The sequence below is a fragment of the Apodemus sylvaticus genome, chromosome 7 (genome assembly GCF_947179515.1).
Source record: "Apodemus sylvaticus chromosome 7, mApoSyl1.1, whole genome shotgun sequence".
In the NCBI taxonomy this organism is placed as follows: domain Eukaryota; kingdom Metazoa; phylum Chordata; class Mammalia; order Rodentia; family Muridae; genus Apodemus; species Apodemus sylvaticus.
The window spans coordinates 119,073,061-119,089,363 of record NC_067478.1 but is presented as its reverse complement, the minus strand read 5'-3'; the positions used below and the strand labels follow the sequence as shown (position 1 = coordinate 119,089,363).

Sequence of the window (16,303 nt, the reverse complement as noted above, 5' to 3'; positions counted from 1 at the left end):
CTTTGCTATCATTATGGATCATAACGTAAATAGCTGATGTGTAGGACATCGGACAGGGCTCACAACCCACCATTTGAGAACTGCTATAAGGGACATTTCAGCACATACTGACAGGGCTTCTTATCTAGTTCTGACTATTGTGGTCACCAGAACCTGGCTTAAGCAGTACATGAACAATACAATAGTATGAAAACCACTTGAAATTTGAATCCTATTAAATTTCCAAATTATATTGGAATGCAAACATTATCATGTGCCTTGGTCTAACTTGTAGCTTTAGCCCAGATGCTGATAGAAAGAATGAGGGCTTTTGTGTAGATCCCATGTTGACCCTGAATGCAAAAAGGTGTGACCTTACATCTGTCCCTACCCATGCCATTGTCCTCTGCACAGTGAAGACAACAGCATGCATCTCGGGGAACACAGGTGATGATAAACTCAGACCAGAAACATTAAAGAATAAAAACAAGGCAGCCACTTCTCCTGTCCCCTGGATCTCCCTTTTCTACAGCTGCCATTCAAAATGTCAGAGAAGAATTCTTGAATATCTCCCAAACACTACCTAAATCTGAATTATCCCAGAACCACACATTAATCCATTTCACAAATATGCACTGGGAGTCTGTTGTGATAAGAACTATCAAAGGGGAGGGCTTCAGGAGGGAACAAATGACGTAAATATATTATCCATGGCTATAATTTTCCAGTGTCCCACTTTAATTATCACAATGCCTATTGAGCAATAGGAAGAGGGATGCAAAGTCTGACTGGGCTGGAGCTTTGGAGAGTATGCAGCAATCACTGCTACCTCACCAGTGCCTACTGGGAATCAGTTCTGACAGACACTAATAATAAGTAAAAGGTATTAGCAAGACCAAGAAAAATAACATGTCGTAAACCAAAAAAAAAAAAAAAAAAAACCCAACAATAAAAAACCCACAACAAACAAACAAACAAAAAAGGGAGTACTTCCGTCAGTAAAGCCATCAAGAAGTAACTGTTGGATCTCCGTCACCACTGAGCCATTGATGCAGTCTGCCCATACAGTCTCCTTCCAGTTGAGTGATAACATTGATCATACCATTTAGACTCAGCACTCAGACCAGTACTGCCTGCCCGGAAATCGGCATGGAGGCAAGGGCTCAAATGCCCTTTCGTGGAAAGGCCTGCAAATTAACTCTCTGCCTTTTTAATTACTCTCCATTACTTTCCCACTATTTATAAGGATTTTCTTTTTCTTTTGCATAACAAAATCCAACTCTAATCAATACATGCAGTATATCCCAGCTGATTAGTGTAATTCTTTGTCCAGCAGGGTGTTGGAGTGGTGCCAGGCTTACCTAGCACACAATTAAGTATCTGTAATGCCTGCTGCTGCCCAGCAGGCCTTGTGAGTTAATAGGGAAAATCGGCACTGGCACTTGCCTCCACCAGCCTGTGTGTGCCCTCTCGCTCACTCTCAGCTGCCTATGGACACGTACAGAGTATGGCTCGTAAAACACATGCTCCACAATTAAACCAAACCAAGAGGCGCATGAGTGTGCAACGCTGATCTTCAGAGTCCAACTCACCATCCGCTCATTTCAGAAAATCCTCCCAGAAAGAACACATTTCTCATTCCCCATCCACAGTTCCGACACTGAGCTGTGAGTGAACGCTAAGTGGCGAGACTCAGGAATCTAAACTTACCTAAGTTTATTATCATATATTATGCTAGATACACCTTCAAGCCAATTCTTGGTAAACACAATTCACTTAAAAATTTAAGAGCATTGCCTATTTCTCACACTCTCACAGAGTTGATATTAGTGAGATTTTGTTTGTTAAGCTCAAAGAATGACAAAGTATCTGAAAGACAATCTTTCCCAATTTCCATTCATTAAAGAATCAGTTATTGAACATTTTGTATATTTGAACATTCCCAAGACACATACCTGTTCTTATGTTGATTTGAATGTCCTGGTCCTCAGATTATGCCTAGACTGCAGTATAATATTTTAGAAGAATAGATTTTTAAATTAATGAGATGTGAATTTAGGTTGATTCTTTTACTAAATGCCATGTCAATGCTAAATTCATTTACATGAATGTGACGTTAGTGATACACAGACACTGTACAGTCACCTCCTAAAGCCAGGTTCTCCTGCCCAAAATGTCAGGACTGGTTACTAATTCTCAGTGTGCACTGAAATACCTTAACCCCTTATGGAGCATGTAGACAGTAACCACGGCATTTCCAAGTGTTGCAATGTTCAAATACTAATTAATAAGACCTCCAGGCATAACCTTCTTGACTGTGACTATGTGTTGATGTTCCTGACATAGAGAGACAGCTTACCTCTGAGAGGTATTCTAACTTCTGAACACCACACTCCAGAAGAGCACACTGTAAGGTAGATAATTCTTGTATTGGGACATTCTTGCAAACAATGTGGTGCTCTTGAAAAATGGCCAGACACACGCATACCCGCCTGCCTCCTTGGTTGCCTTCACCACACTGAATGAGAACATTCAGAGAATCATCGTAGTTCTGATCGATCAGTCAATAAGACCTGAGCACATATGCTTAAGAACTTTTCTTTCAAATACAAAATGTGGATTTCAAATACTCATCCTGCATAGAACAGGACATACTGTCACCTTACAGCAATAAATTTTAATACCTGACCATATATGTTCAATAGTGAAAGCCGAAATGAATATAAACAATCATTCAACTTTAAACACTAAAAACTGAAAAGGCTATTATGCTAAGATATTAATGCTAGTATGACACCAAAGACAGGAGATATGCCGCTGAATCCGGGAAAGGGTGCTGCTGCATGGAGGGGCACCACATTGCTATATCACTATGAGACTTGTGATAAAGGGCCGCTGTAATAAAAAAGTTGAGTCCACTGGAAGGCTGACATTCTTCAAAATCTTGATCATTGAATGCTGGCATAACACCATGAGTGGAAAAGTCAACTCCATGAAACTTAATTCCATGTACAAAATCAGAAATTAAGTAAATCCCAAACCTAAAATAACTAACGCTTCATATCATGAACATTCAAGTTTTTATAGAGTGTAATTAGGACCTGAGTACAGAGATGTGAGAACACAGAGTACGGAAGTGTAGACAGGACCTTCCTGGGGACCCAGGGATTAGCCAGTCATGAAAAAACTTGGGCACAAGACCATCTGGAGGGCACGGGCCTCTGGACAGCAGCCATGGGGCCTGGGAAGGGACAACCTGATCAAGAAGTGACCAGGGAAGAACGTGAGAAAAGGAGAGCACAAGGACTCAAAAAGATCAATGTAGAAACGACACAGACTAAGATGAGGACCGATCTTATTTCATGTCTTTACAAGAATCCTGACAAAGCCAGAGAGGTCATCCTGGGTCAAATCATTCTAGTATCACTGTCCAGATAGTCTCAAAGTTTACCATTTTCTCAGTATCTCTACAAACCAGATGGACGTTTTATCTTTTGGGACAGTTTTGCTAGTTATCCTTGGCTGGCCTGAAACTCCCTTCATAGACCAGGCCAGCCTTAAGCTCACAGAGATTCATCTGCCTTGTTTTCCCCAATTGCTCTCCACTTTGATGCTTTTACTTGAAGAGGAAGATAAAGGTCAAATGCTTCCCAAATATCACATATTTGAAGGAAAATATATTTCCACAATGCTTACACACTTGCTTCTCTTTAAGAAACTTAATGTCTGCAATTTAAACTTAAGAAACAGATGGATAATTGTGAGATAAAATATTCTTTACTTTAAGAAGTAGTTTTCCAGACTGTGAGGTTTCCCTAATTGAGTACATTTAAAATATGATTTGCTTTGAAAAAATGTGATGTATGCTCAACATTTGATAATGTAGCTATTGTATAAAAGTAATTTAGGCTTATTCACATTGATTGCTATAATAAACACTGATGAGCACTGAAAAGGAAAATCTCATAAATACCATTTCCCCTCTCTCTTATTCCCCATTTAGTGAAAAGGTATACTATGTTATTAATTCTACTATTTAACAAAAATATACAGAGTGTAAATTGTATCTAATGTGTACACTGCTGAACACAGTTTAGAAATAATGTGATTAACCCAAGAAATTAGATGCACAGAATCTATTCTTCCAAATTTGGAAACAATAATCTAATCACTTGGTAGAATTCAAGGCCATCTAAGAAATGTGTTACCTTATATGTCTGATTCAAATATCTACATTACCAAATTTCCTTATCCAAGTTGAGTCAAATCTCTTTCCTGCCTCTTTGTAAAAATCTAGTGCCTTACAAGCCAGTGTTTCTTCAATTCCCCATCTTCCCAAGCAGGTTCATACAAAGATGCCTTTCCTTTTTCTTAATAGATAAATATCATAGACTAGAAAGATATATTTTTGAAGAATTAGGTAACATGTTCAACATGTACCAAGAAAAAACATTAGTCCCAGATAAAATGTGCCCCAAACATGCTTTCCCCAACAAGGTTGTGGGTGTGAAGAACCAGAACATATCATCAGCCTAACTAACAGTGTGATGTGCTCTTAGTTCAACCAGACTGTAGATGATCTACAAGCTCTACAAGACAGATGGAATGCTGAGTTGCTTTTAAACAGTTTCAAGTTAGAGGATATACCTGGGAGGATCAACTGAAAAGTGTTCAAGAATTAGCTGTTCACAGTAATGTCCTAGTACAGAGGACATCAGATTTTAGATTGGAAGCAGCCATTGAAGTCCTCTATTTAAAAGCCACCTTCTCCTTTTCTTGCTTGCTACTGGCATTCCCAAGGTCTCTCTTCACCAACGGCAGCATGATTAAGTACTTAGGATCATCAGGGGCATGTCAAAAAGAAATATGCCCCACAAGGATAAAAGTAAAAGAATTTTCCAATATCCTATAGGACTGGAAAGTTTTTCTTGCCAACAACCAGGAATAAAAGGGATTTGAACCACTAAACCATCAACCAACAATCGTAAAAGATGCAGAAAAATGTAAAACTGGATAGAAACGATGCCATCAACTAAATATAACACAGAATCTGTCATCACAGATATGAAATTATTACCATAAATTACTTCTGATTTGCTAGAATAAAAATTCTACCAACACTCTGCTCTTGCTTTGCTTTGCAGACCTAGTCCCCCCTTAAAGGCACTGAAGTTGCTTAGAGACCTGTGTTAGGTGACTGAAGTGTTAGGAGACATCTATGCTTTCTGTTTGGGAGTAGCCTTCAAGACGAGGAACATTATTTCAAACTGTTGCAAAGTTAAAAATGAAGTGGGAAGAGGAGGAAGAACAAAAGAAACAGGAGAGAAAGAAGAAAAGGAGCAAGTGGGAAGGAAGAAAGGAGAAAGCACAAGTTTGAAGTCATAAAGGCAACACGGCAAATGGTTAAATTGTAACAGCTGAGAAGACCCAAAAAATGAAGAACTTCTGCCTGAGTGGGATGTGCATCTGCAAAGGCTTCCTGTCAATAAACCCCAACCCTGTTCACTAGTTAAACCATTGTGTAGAGCATCTCAGTGTGGGTACCATGCTCCAGCATTCTTCTTCTTATTTCAAAGGTTCTTTTTATTTCCTTTCTCTTTTTATTAGATGTGTGCTTTATTTACATTTCAAATGTTATCCCCTTTCCAGGTTCCCCCCCCCCCCCCCGTAAGCCCCCTATCCCATCCTCCCTTCCCTGCTTCTATGATGGTGTTTCTCCAACCACCCCTCTCCCACCTCCCTGCTCATAATTTCCCTACTCTGGAGAATCTATCAAGTCTCCACAGCTCCCAGAGACTAAGCCATCAACCAAGGACACATGGCTCCAGCTGCATATGTAGCCAAGGGCAGCCTTGTCAAGCATCAATGGGAGGAGAAGTCCTATGTAGGTTTCAACATTCTTTAATTTTAGTCAATTCTAGGCAGTTTCTATTTTATTGCCAGTCTGAAGCACCTTTGTAATCCTTTGAGATTGGCATTAGGTTCCCAATGGAAATATCACACACTTGCGAATTCTGATTCATCTGATGACTATTATGAAATATCATTACTTCAAGGGTGGGAAAGAGTCACATCTCCACTCTCTACCATACTAAGCACACACTAGGTCATGCTCATCTGGCCACTTTTCATGTGGACATTTCTTTGGCATGTGTTCTCCACAGCTAGGTTAGGCTAAAGTCACGTTAGTAGCAAGTTGTAGCTTGACTTGTATGGGTCTCATGAATCACTTGTCTGGAATTTTCCTTTATTATATCAGTCACTACCGTCTTTCAGATACCACCAATGGCCAAGCACAGCCCAGACTACACCTAAAATAGATCTCAGAAGTCCAAAATATTACTTATACATGTATACTTAAAATATCACCTGCAATAGAGGTGTTCTAGCACTCCAAAATGTCTCAAGGAGCCTCTACCAAGATAGCTTCATTATACTTCTAAAGAAAACAAACCCTCTAATAGCTCATGTTTACAAAACAAAGAAACAAAAACAAAGACAAAAGACACTCCCAAAACATCATTAACAACAACAACAAAACCAACCAAACACCAAAAAAATAAAACAACAACAAAAAACCAAACAAACTTGAAATTTACACCATCGTTAATCACACTTTCCCAAATTTAATGCCTGCCATCTGTCAGGATTTGCGATGCCTATAAGTGTTAAGCAATATTCAGTGAGATTTAGCCATTGTGATAATTTGGCTTATGTCTCAAAGCATGAAGCATTATTTAGCTGCTCCACATTTCTCATTTTTGACCTCACATGCTGTTGAGAAGAATTTCCCGTCTTTGGGCTGTAATTAGGTGGCCACTCTTGAGATACAGTTCTCCTCTTAGGTAAGTCTCTATGGCTCTGCTTCCTTTAACAAGGTGCACTTATCAGTAGAATCACAGATGAAAGCAAGAAAGAAACAAAGAAAATGAAAGAAGAAAAAAAGCACATGAGTAGAGATGCTGTGCACATCTCCTACACGTATCACCAATGTTAACGAATATGGAGAGCCCCCTCACATACAGGAACCTGGATCACAAGGCAGCTAATTGACTTTTTTGTTTGGTTTTATTTCTGTTTGGTCTTTTGTCTTTTCAGATGAAATGTAAGCAACAAAACTAATTTGTAAAGTATAGAACACCTTCGAAATTCCCCATGTTATAACTCATTCTGTGTCTGTGGCTAAGTCTCAATTACAGAGAGGTAGGAACTCAGAATATACCACATGCACTTGTAGCAAGGCTTCTCGGTACATTCCAAATCCCTAGAGTTTCCTTTGCACTTGGCAGTGTGACAACCACAAGAAGATAATGGAGGAAGGGTTGGATAAATTCTGCAATCCATCACAGGATATCAATTAATATTCTAACCTTCCGTGTAGTGTCTGTCCAGTCACTATTTTATATATTCAGGCTTCATTAAAACTAATAAAAGGGATAACAGTGGGGAATATAATCAACCCACTGTGTGTGTATTTGTATGTGTGTGTGTGTGTGTGTGTGTCTAGTGTATCACCATGAAACACCATGACCAAAAAGCAAGTCAGGGAGGAAAGGTTTATTTGATTTACACTTTCAGATTATCGTCAGTCATTGGAGGAAGTCAGCACAGCAACTAAAGCAGAGCAGAAACCTGAAAGAGTTGATGCAGAGGACATGGAGGAATGGCACTTACAGGCCTGCTTCACATGGCTTGCTAAGCCTGCTTTCTTATAGAACCCAGGACCACCAGCCAGGGATGGGCACCAACAATAGGCTATTAATCACTAATGAGTAAATGCCTTATAGCTGAATCTCATGGAAGAGATATTTCTTCAACTGAGCCTCCTTTCTCTCTGATGATTCTAGCTTGTGTCAAGTTCACACAAAGCCAATCAGTATTATATATATGTATATACATATATATGTATATATAATTTCATGTGTATATATAATTTCTGTATATCTAATTTTATGCATATATATGAAATTATGAAAGAATTAATTCATTGAGAAAGAACACTATTGAAATGAACTGTGTTCTCTTTATACCCTTTCTAAAAGTTTATATCACCTCCTAGCCTCCAGCCCTGCTTCTGAAGGTTCCTGCTCATTGTCACTTTTTTTTTCTCAGAAATAATTGCCGATATGTTTCAATTTTCATAGTGGATGCATGGTTGTATCCTGCCTTCCCATTGGAGCAATAAGTATTCAAAGCTATGAGGGTTGCTTTCAGAGGCCAGCATGATAGGATCTGAATCACATAGGAAAGAGTCTCAGTGAGGGGTTAGCAAGATTTCCTTAAATGGTGGGAATGCCTGTGCGGGATTTTCTTAATTGGGTTAAGTGAGATGGAACGATCAATCCTGAATGTGGACAGCAATATTTCATGGTCTGTGTCTTTGAATGAATGAGAATGAAAGAGGCAGTTGAGCTTAAGCGATTGTTGCTCTCTGTCTCTTGATAGAGATACAATGTGACCAATTTGCCCCTATCTTCTGCAGTTGGAACTGGAACTGGATTGTAGCCTGCAACTGGAGCCTGGTAAACAGTTTCTCCTTGAAATTGCTTTTGACTGAGTTTTTATCACAACAACAGGAAGAGAAACAAAAGATCCAAAGCAATGAGTGTAGCTAGCTATTTTTTGAATCTTATAAGATAGAGGCTTATCCTCTATCTTATAAGAGTAAGTGGATTCTGGGAATGGAAGTACAAACCTTTAATCCTAACATTTGGATGGCAGAGGGAGGAAGGCCCTCAGTTTGAAGCCAGCATGGCTATATATTATTTCCAGGCCACATAACATGGTCTTCTTATAAAACAAAAGAAAGAGTGGTCAAGTGATACAAGAAACAGTGAAAATTTTAGGTAGAAACAAATGAAAGTGAAGTTAACTTGTATTAAAATGGAATAAAAAGGCTAATGACCCTAGAGGCTTCATAGCTTTGCATAACTTGAGACAGTGAAGTCAGTCCTAAGACTGATCCATTTCCCCTACATAACCTTTGTGTCTAAGAAGACAGGAGGTACTTTCTGAGGCAAGACTATCTATCCTTGGTCCTCTCAAGACATCTTCCAAGGTTTCTGTATCAGTGTATAACAACCTAGTTGCACTAACAGGGGACAATACTTTAATGATGAGATTGGCTCATGTGTTCTGAGGTTAATTCTTCATCTCCTCTATTTCTCAGAATCACACAAGGAAAATGCTCAAACTCCCGCCCTTCTAGCTGAGCTGGGGGTCGGGATGACTCCTGTGATGGGAGAGGCTAAAACTGAGACTAACTTGGAAATTCCCCCTGAGTACATAATTGCTGTAATGGGTCTTTTGCTATTTTATGAGTACCTGACGGTCAGAAGCTAAAACAGAAAAGTTCAAGCCACCAGGCAAGTTCTTAGTGTCTTCTCACCAGATTCAATCTGTGGCATGCCAACTTCTCTGAAGTGATTCTTGGAGACAAATAGAGAATGGAGTCAGTGGGTAGAAAGCTTATAAGACAAGAAGATACTCATAGAAATACCAGTGCAGTCAAATGAATCCACCCAGAGAAAAGCTTTTCATCCCCAGCTTGGCCAAGAAGAGTGTCACACCCACCATGGGTCTTAATGTGCAGCTCTTACAATTTGGAGAAATAGATAATCAACAGTAAGGGGGGGAAAAAGGAAGGGAGACAGAGAGGAGGAAAGAAAAGGAACAAATGACAGCGACAGGGAGGAAGAAAAAGAACCTAGACATTTTTGTTAATAAGTAACTGAGCTACTAATGTTCCTCCCTTCAGTGTTGATAAACATAGGAACATCTGTGCACTTCTCCTGCAAGATCAGGAAACTCATCTTTCCCATGGGGTTTATTAGCTCTCCACTTTTTGAGATCAGGTTGGGTTTTATGTGTGTCAGCCTGGACTAGTAGCCTGTAACTTACTTTGGACTTTAATCTTCAATTTCTGATCCTCTCGTCTCCATAACCTGAGTGCTGAGACTACCCACCTGAAGGTACCTTTATTTCAAATTCCCTTTCCAATCCAAGTGTCTCTCCAATCAGCAAAGACAGGGTTCCCGAATACCACTTCTGCAATTAAATAAAGCAATATAAAGTAGCATCCCTTCCTGAGCCCAGGAGATGAATTCTACTCAATGTTCTTGCACCAGGACAACACTGGAGGTGACTCAGAGGGAAACACCAGACATCCACACTAGTATGGTTCCCCTCTTTCCATCACTGGCCTGGACAAATCCAAGGCACAGAGAAACGTCCGTCCTAACTCCATGAAAAAAGTCCATGAGGTTGTTCATCTGACTTGTGGGTTATGTTTGAATAACTCTCCAGAATGCCTACTGTCTATTTCTTTCTGTTTGACATAACTCATTATCTAGATTAGGAGCAATCCCTTCCCCCCAGCATGAGAAGAATGCAGAGACGATAACAGAGCCTGCCGCTGTTCTTATGTGAGCAAGAAGAAACCTTGCTTTACAAAAGCTGTGAGCTAGCAAAATGCCCACACAACACACAGGTCAGTGAGTGCCCCACCCCCACCCCCGTTTATTGCTACTTGTTTCATTCCTTAGGAGCTCAGCACAAACATAACTGCTACTTAACAGACTGACTGGGTCCTGACTATTTAAAAGTTCCTGAAATGTCTCTGCCAGGAACCAGAATAAATAAAAATAGAGAGAAGCAGGGGGGTGGAGGCAAGGCTGGAAAGCCAGTCACTCACCGGTCAACAAACGCTGGCTGTGAAAGGCCTGCACTGGGGAGAGCTGGAGCCAGGCCAGCCGCTCACCAGTGTCTGATCTCACAGCCAGCTGTCTCTCACTCGGGAGTTTTGTATGGCTCAGATATGAAGACATGGACAGTCCTGGGAACTTTCTCCTCCCGGTGCACAGGGCATAGAGACCCATTCCGAAACCATTCATTGTCCAAGTCCCAGAGACAACAATGGGGACTCCTGATCTAACTGGTTCTAATTATTTGCTTTATTTCTCAAAAGCAGCTTGTCTCTCTATACAACACTAAGAGAAAGAAAAAAAAAGACAACTGAACTCCTCATTCACACCAACCCTACTACATAAAGTCATATCAAGGAGAAGTAATTACACATTAAAAAAAAAAACTCTTTGTCTTTTGGTACCCAGTTTTTCTTGCATGCTTTTATTATTTTACTTTTTAATTCGCCCTGTTCGATTGTCCAATTTTTAATAATAACGAAAAAAAAAAAGGGCAGGGGCTTGATGTGGAGGGTAGAAGTTTGCAATGATCTGAACATTTTAGGAGCGCTTATCATTTCTCTCTCTCTCTCTCTCTCTCTCTCTCTCTCTCTCTCTCTCTCTCTCTCTCTCTCTCTCTCTCTCTCTCTCTCTCTCTCTCTCTCTCTCTCTCTCTCTCATCTCCTCCCTTTCTTTCTGATGAGATTCAATCTCCACATTAGACTGAACTCCCTCCTCCACTTCCCATCCCCGCCCCCACTCCAGCATTGGCTAACCCAGAGTTGGGCTGTGCAGCAGCGAGAGAGCCGGTACTCTCGGAGATGTTGGCCTCTGGGTCCTCAGTTCCTGGATGGCAATTCTCCTTTTCCATCGCCCGAATCAAGGCAGCTTCGCCTGCAGTATGTCTGGCCTGTTTTGTCTTTCTACATTTTTTTTTTTAACTCGGCCCGGGCGCAATCAAATCCTGGCAACAAAGCCCAGAGCTCAAAGCCACAGAGGTGGACTGGCGGCCAGCTTCCCGCCCCTCCTCCCACTGCCCAAACTCGCTTTTGAAAAGACAAGCGCCGGGCCAGAAAATGAATGTGTGGATGGGAAGGAGGATAAAAGGCCGGGACGCTAGTGTACATGAGTGCTATGGGCTTTGCAGTTTTCCTTTATACACCTTTTAAACATCAAGGCCTAAAAGCTACGAAACCACTCCGGAGAGCTGTTCCGGAGCCGACCCTGGTGGGCGCACGGCTCCCGCCCCGCGCCCTCCCCCATCTGGCTGAGCGCGAGAGAGCGGGTGCTTGGCGCGGTTTGTCTGACACTTGTAAAGGGAAGTGGGATCCAACTTGGAAGTAAACGCGCCAGAGTCTGGGGGCGGGGAGGGGGGAAAGGCAGAGAAAGGACTCTCCCATCCTCAGCCTAGCCCAGTGTCCCTCCCTCTAGCCGCTGTGCCGAGGACTCCGGAATACCCCACAAGGATCCAGGTCCCGAGCGCAAGCAGCAGCGAAGTGGGTCTCCATCAGGGAGGCTTGAGTCGCTGGCTGCCCTCGGTCCCGCAAGCCAGTGCTTCTTGCTTCTGGGAGATCCCAGGCACTTCCACATCTTCATCGCCTCTGTAGTCTACCTTCACGTTCATTTATGGAAACGCTCAGTGCCGAGCTTGCTCGTTATTGTACCTCAAGGTGGGTGCTATCGCTAGCACGCACATCTAGGAGCGCCCCCTTTCCTCTGGTACCAAGAGCCAAGAGATGTGCTTTTAGCACGCCGGGCCCTCTACATCCCACCCCCTTTCCGAGCGCACCACAGCTCCCAAGAGCCCAGCAGAGAATAGCAACGTAAGTTGCTTTCCGCAAAACCTAATCTTGGACAATGTTTAAATATTTCCGAAAACACATGCGACAAGAGTCGGCTAGGGGGAGAAAACAGTGACCGCATTATAACTGCCAAAAAGACCCGGGTTCGCCACCTTTCTCCAGCCCGGCCCGATGCATTTTAGCTCAGCGACCCCAGCTGGTCAAGTCTTCTCGCTCACCGAGCGCCATGCGAAATCTGCCCAGTCCCCCTCTGCCGCCCCCAGCCAGCTCCCTATGATCCCCAATTGCACTCCGGCGAGCCAATGGTTTCTTTTCCACACCTTTCGGAAAGGACTCGGGGCGCGGAACAGTGCGCCCTCAACGTGCCCACGAGGAGCCGCAAGGGCCATTCGGCATCCCTGGGATGGTCAGACTAGCGCTATTCTCTTTTCAAATAGCACGGCCAGTCCTGACGCCCGCCAAAAATCACGCGTTCTTCCAATGCATTCGGGTCCATCTCCAGTCAAAACAACAGACAGAAATCCTCTCCTGGCTTCTCGGCCAAACTGTCGCACCAGCTCAAAGTCGGCTGTCATTTAGAACCTTTAACAACCCGACAAGATTCAGGCGTATGCAGGGGGCCGATGAACAGCCTGGGCTACCCTTCCTGCACCGTGGAAGTGGAGGCTGGGCTCTCTGCTCCGCTCATAGCCTCCTCTAGCTCGCACCAGACTTGCGCCTCTGGGTCCTGCAAGTGCATCCATTGGCATCTGCCCCTCTTCCTACTGAGTGCTGCAAGCTCCAGCTAGCGGAATCGCTGCCTGATCTCACCCACCTGCAGCCAGCGGCCAAAGCTCAGTGAGGACCCAGCGCTGCAAGCACAGACCCGCAAGCCCTCCCTCCTCTTATTGCTAGCCCTAAACTTAACCAACTCCGGTGCCATTTCCTGGCTCCTGCCGCAGGGCTAAGTCTCCCTGGGTTCCAGCTGGTAGCAGTAATGACCACAGCTCCAGGCAGCGCCCAGGCAGGAACTTTACAAGGTGAAAAGTTTCCCCCCACTCCCTTTGAGAGCCTTAGCTTTCCGGAGCACCCATCACAGCCTCTCTGTAACCAGGTTGCTGAGGCTGTTCTGAAAAAGGTGCACCCCAGCCGGTGCACCATGCACCCAAATAACCATACTAGAAATCCTCACGCACCCTTACCTCGGTCAGCGATGCTCCCCTGCACCCGGCGCGTCCTCCGTGGTCTTCCTTTCAAGCTTTGGGCGTGCTGGCCACCCCGCCGCCTCCGCCGCAGTGCTCGCCGCGTGCTCCCGGCTGAGGCTTGGGAGGCGAGCGGAGGCGCTAGGCGCTCAGGACGCCGCCACTGCTGCGGGTTGGCGGCGGAGGAGGGGAGTCGGAGGTGGATGGCGGCGGGAGGGGTGGGAGAACCCGGGAACGAGGTCCCAACGCACAGCCCAGATCACAGCGCAGCCTGCCGGGAGGAGCGGTTCTCGCGTCTGCTCTCGGCAGCTTGCACTGCTACTGCTGGCGGTGGAGCTGTACCGGGTTCTCCATCGCGGCGGCCGCCGCCGCACTGCCAAACCCCTAGCTTCACTGTCTTCTCCTCCCTCCCGCAGAGCCGCGTCCTCCGGGGGATGGGGGTGGGGGGGGGGATGATCAGAGATCTCCGAGCGCCACACGAAGACAAGTAGAGGGGGAAGGGGGCAGGAAGACCCGGCGGCCAGCAGGAGGACGCTCTGGGCGTCTCGCCTGGAAGCTGGACTAATTTTAGAGCCGAGGCATCCTCCACTCCTAGCTTGGCTGGAATAACGCACCGGTCAGACTGACGTTTTCAGAGAGCGCGCACACATCACACTCAATCTGCCCTGTGCTGCCTGGAGTGCACTAGACTGCTCCGGACTAGATGAGGAAACTGAGGCCAACAAGGCTTTACCCAAGCTCCTCGGGCTACTTTGAAGCGCAGTATGTACCTCCTGCTGCCCACACGGACTCGCCTTTCTTTCCCACGCATTTTCAGATTACCGGGATCACCTTTGTGTGGGAGAGAATCAGCCTAAAAAGTAACATGACTCATCACCCCCACCTAATCTGAAACACCGTGGGATGTGAAGACATTCAAACAGGAATAAGTGAATAGTCTCAGGGGAGCCAGGTGATTTGCAACACTAACTGGTGGGCCCTCTAGTTCCTTTAACTTCTGGATCATCCTCACAAGTCTGAGGATTCATGGCAACCCCACCCCATCCCACAAACTCTGCTTCTGCAGAGCTGCCCTATGTTCCTAGCCTGGGAGGTCCTAAACATCCCTAACTACCGCCAGACCCGGTAAGCATGTGTCAGCGCCACGTCCCCGCCCAACCCCCACAGAGGCACAGCAACACCCTCGGTCTAAAGCAGACTTTCACTCCAGGGGATTCCTAGGGCACCCTCTCCCAGGCAACTTCCCTGGAACTCTGGGACTGAGCACCACATCCAAGAGAGATGCGCCTGCAGACATGCTGTATAGAGACATTTGCTCCTTTTTTTTTGAGTCCTGAATTTCTCTTTGGGGAGCAGATTCTGTCGCTCCTAAAAGTCTTTGTGCTCAGTCACACCCTTTGAAGAACTCCTAGAATTTACCTTTCCTGTCTTCCTCTCCCAAACCTGGGGCCTCAAGGATCTAAAAACCCCTCCACTTTCAGTAGGTGGGAGGTTCCCCTTGAAAGCCTTCTGCAGCCTTCTGCACTGCCTTGACTGCCCCATAAAGCACTCTGCATGCTCTGCTCACTTGCCTTGAGCATTTAATGGGAATACTAAGGAATACTGACAGCCAGCCATACATCAACTAATTCCAGGCCAGAAGCATGATGCTCTCCAGGGCTTCACAGTCACAAAGGACAGAAGAAAAGTTACCTGCTCTCCAATTATGTCTTTTGCATAATTTTATTCTGATTTTATTTTTTATTCAAGCACTTTTCTGGGCATTAAAAGTCTATTGCCTTGTAAATGTGCTCCTGGTATGGTGTATTCCTTGTGACTGACCCAAGGTTGCTAGTACTGCATCAAAGGTTTTTAATGAACCAAGCATTTCCCATTCTAGCACTTCTGTGGAAGGACGAGGAGAGTTACTGTCTGAAGCCAGCCACTTTGGGTAGAGTCAGTTGGTGGCTGGATGGCTCCTGCGATGCCCAGGGAGTTGGCAGTATTGGCAGCAGGAGAGGCCGTCTTCCATCTCCTTCCTGGGAAGCTAGCCAGGTGACTGAAGAAGCAAGGATGCTATGGGAGCCCAGTCCCTCCACAGGCTTTCTTAGGCCTCAGAGGCACTTTACCCATAAGTGCAAAAATCTGTCTAACTCTCTGGCTCCTGCCTTCAGGCAGAGTGTAGGTAGTAAATAGTCTCTACTCACGGGGCAGAAATGGGCCATGGCCACCTAGGGGAAAGTGACTCTCTGAAAGTGTGTGTGGGGTGGGGGAATGGTTTATTCAGTAGGATTCTCTTTGGTGTATCTAGAAAAAGATCTATTTCTTTATAACATAATCTACTCCATACCTGTGATATGGGGGTCACATCAGTGACAAAACTGTGAACTTAATGAATGAACCAAAGAGATTTATAATACTTTAATTTCCACCCACAGTACCCTGTACAAATCCTAGTGTAGTGAATAAATGTAGTAGATAGTCGAATAAAGAAGGGAAGAAAGCCATGAGAGGTTTCTGTAAAACTGACTAACTTGTTGTAGGAGAGGGCCTTAAACTGACAAGTCAGAAATATGTAATCATGTCACCTGCTTTATCATATTTCTGAAGTCCTGCTTCATATTCTCCGGGCCGTATCTCTCCCTTCAGAGCACTGAACAACTGGCTCATCTGGATTCTT

The 16,303-nt window shown here is 44.4% G+C and overlaps 1 protein-coding gene across 1 annotated transcript in view; it reads right to left on the bottom strand.

Moving 5' to 3' along the window:
- LOC127689836 (protocadherin Fat 3-like) overlaps nt 1–13,837 on the bottom strand; it is a 252,583-nt gene extending 238,746 nt beyond the window's left edge. The window contains exon 1 of the mRNA XM_052189406.1: nt 13,645–13,837. The gene's annotated coding sequence lies outside the window, so the exon portion shown is untranslated. The remainder of the gene's footprint in view (nt 1–13,644) is intronic.
- Between the last annotated feature and the right edge of the window lie 2,466 nt (nt 13,838–16,303).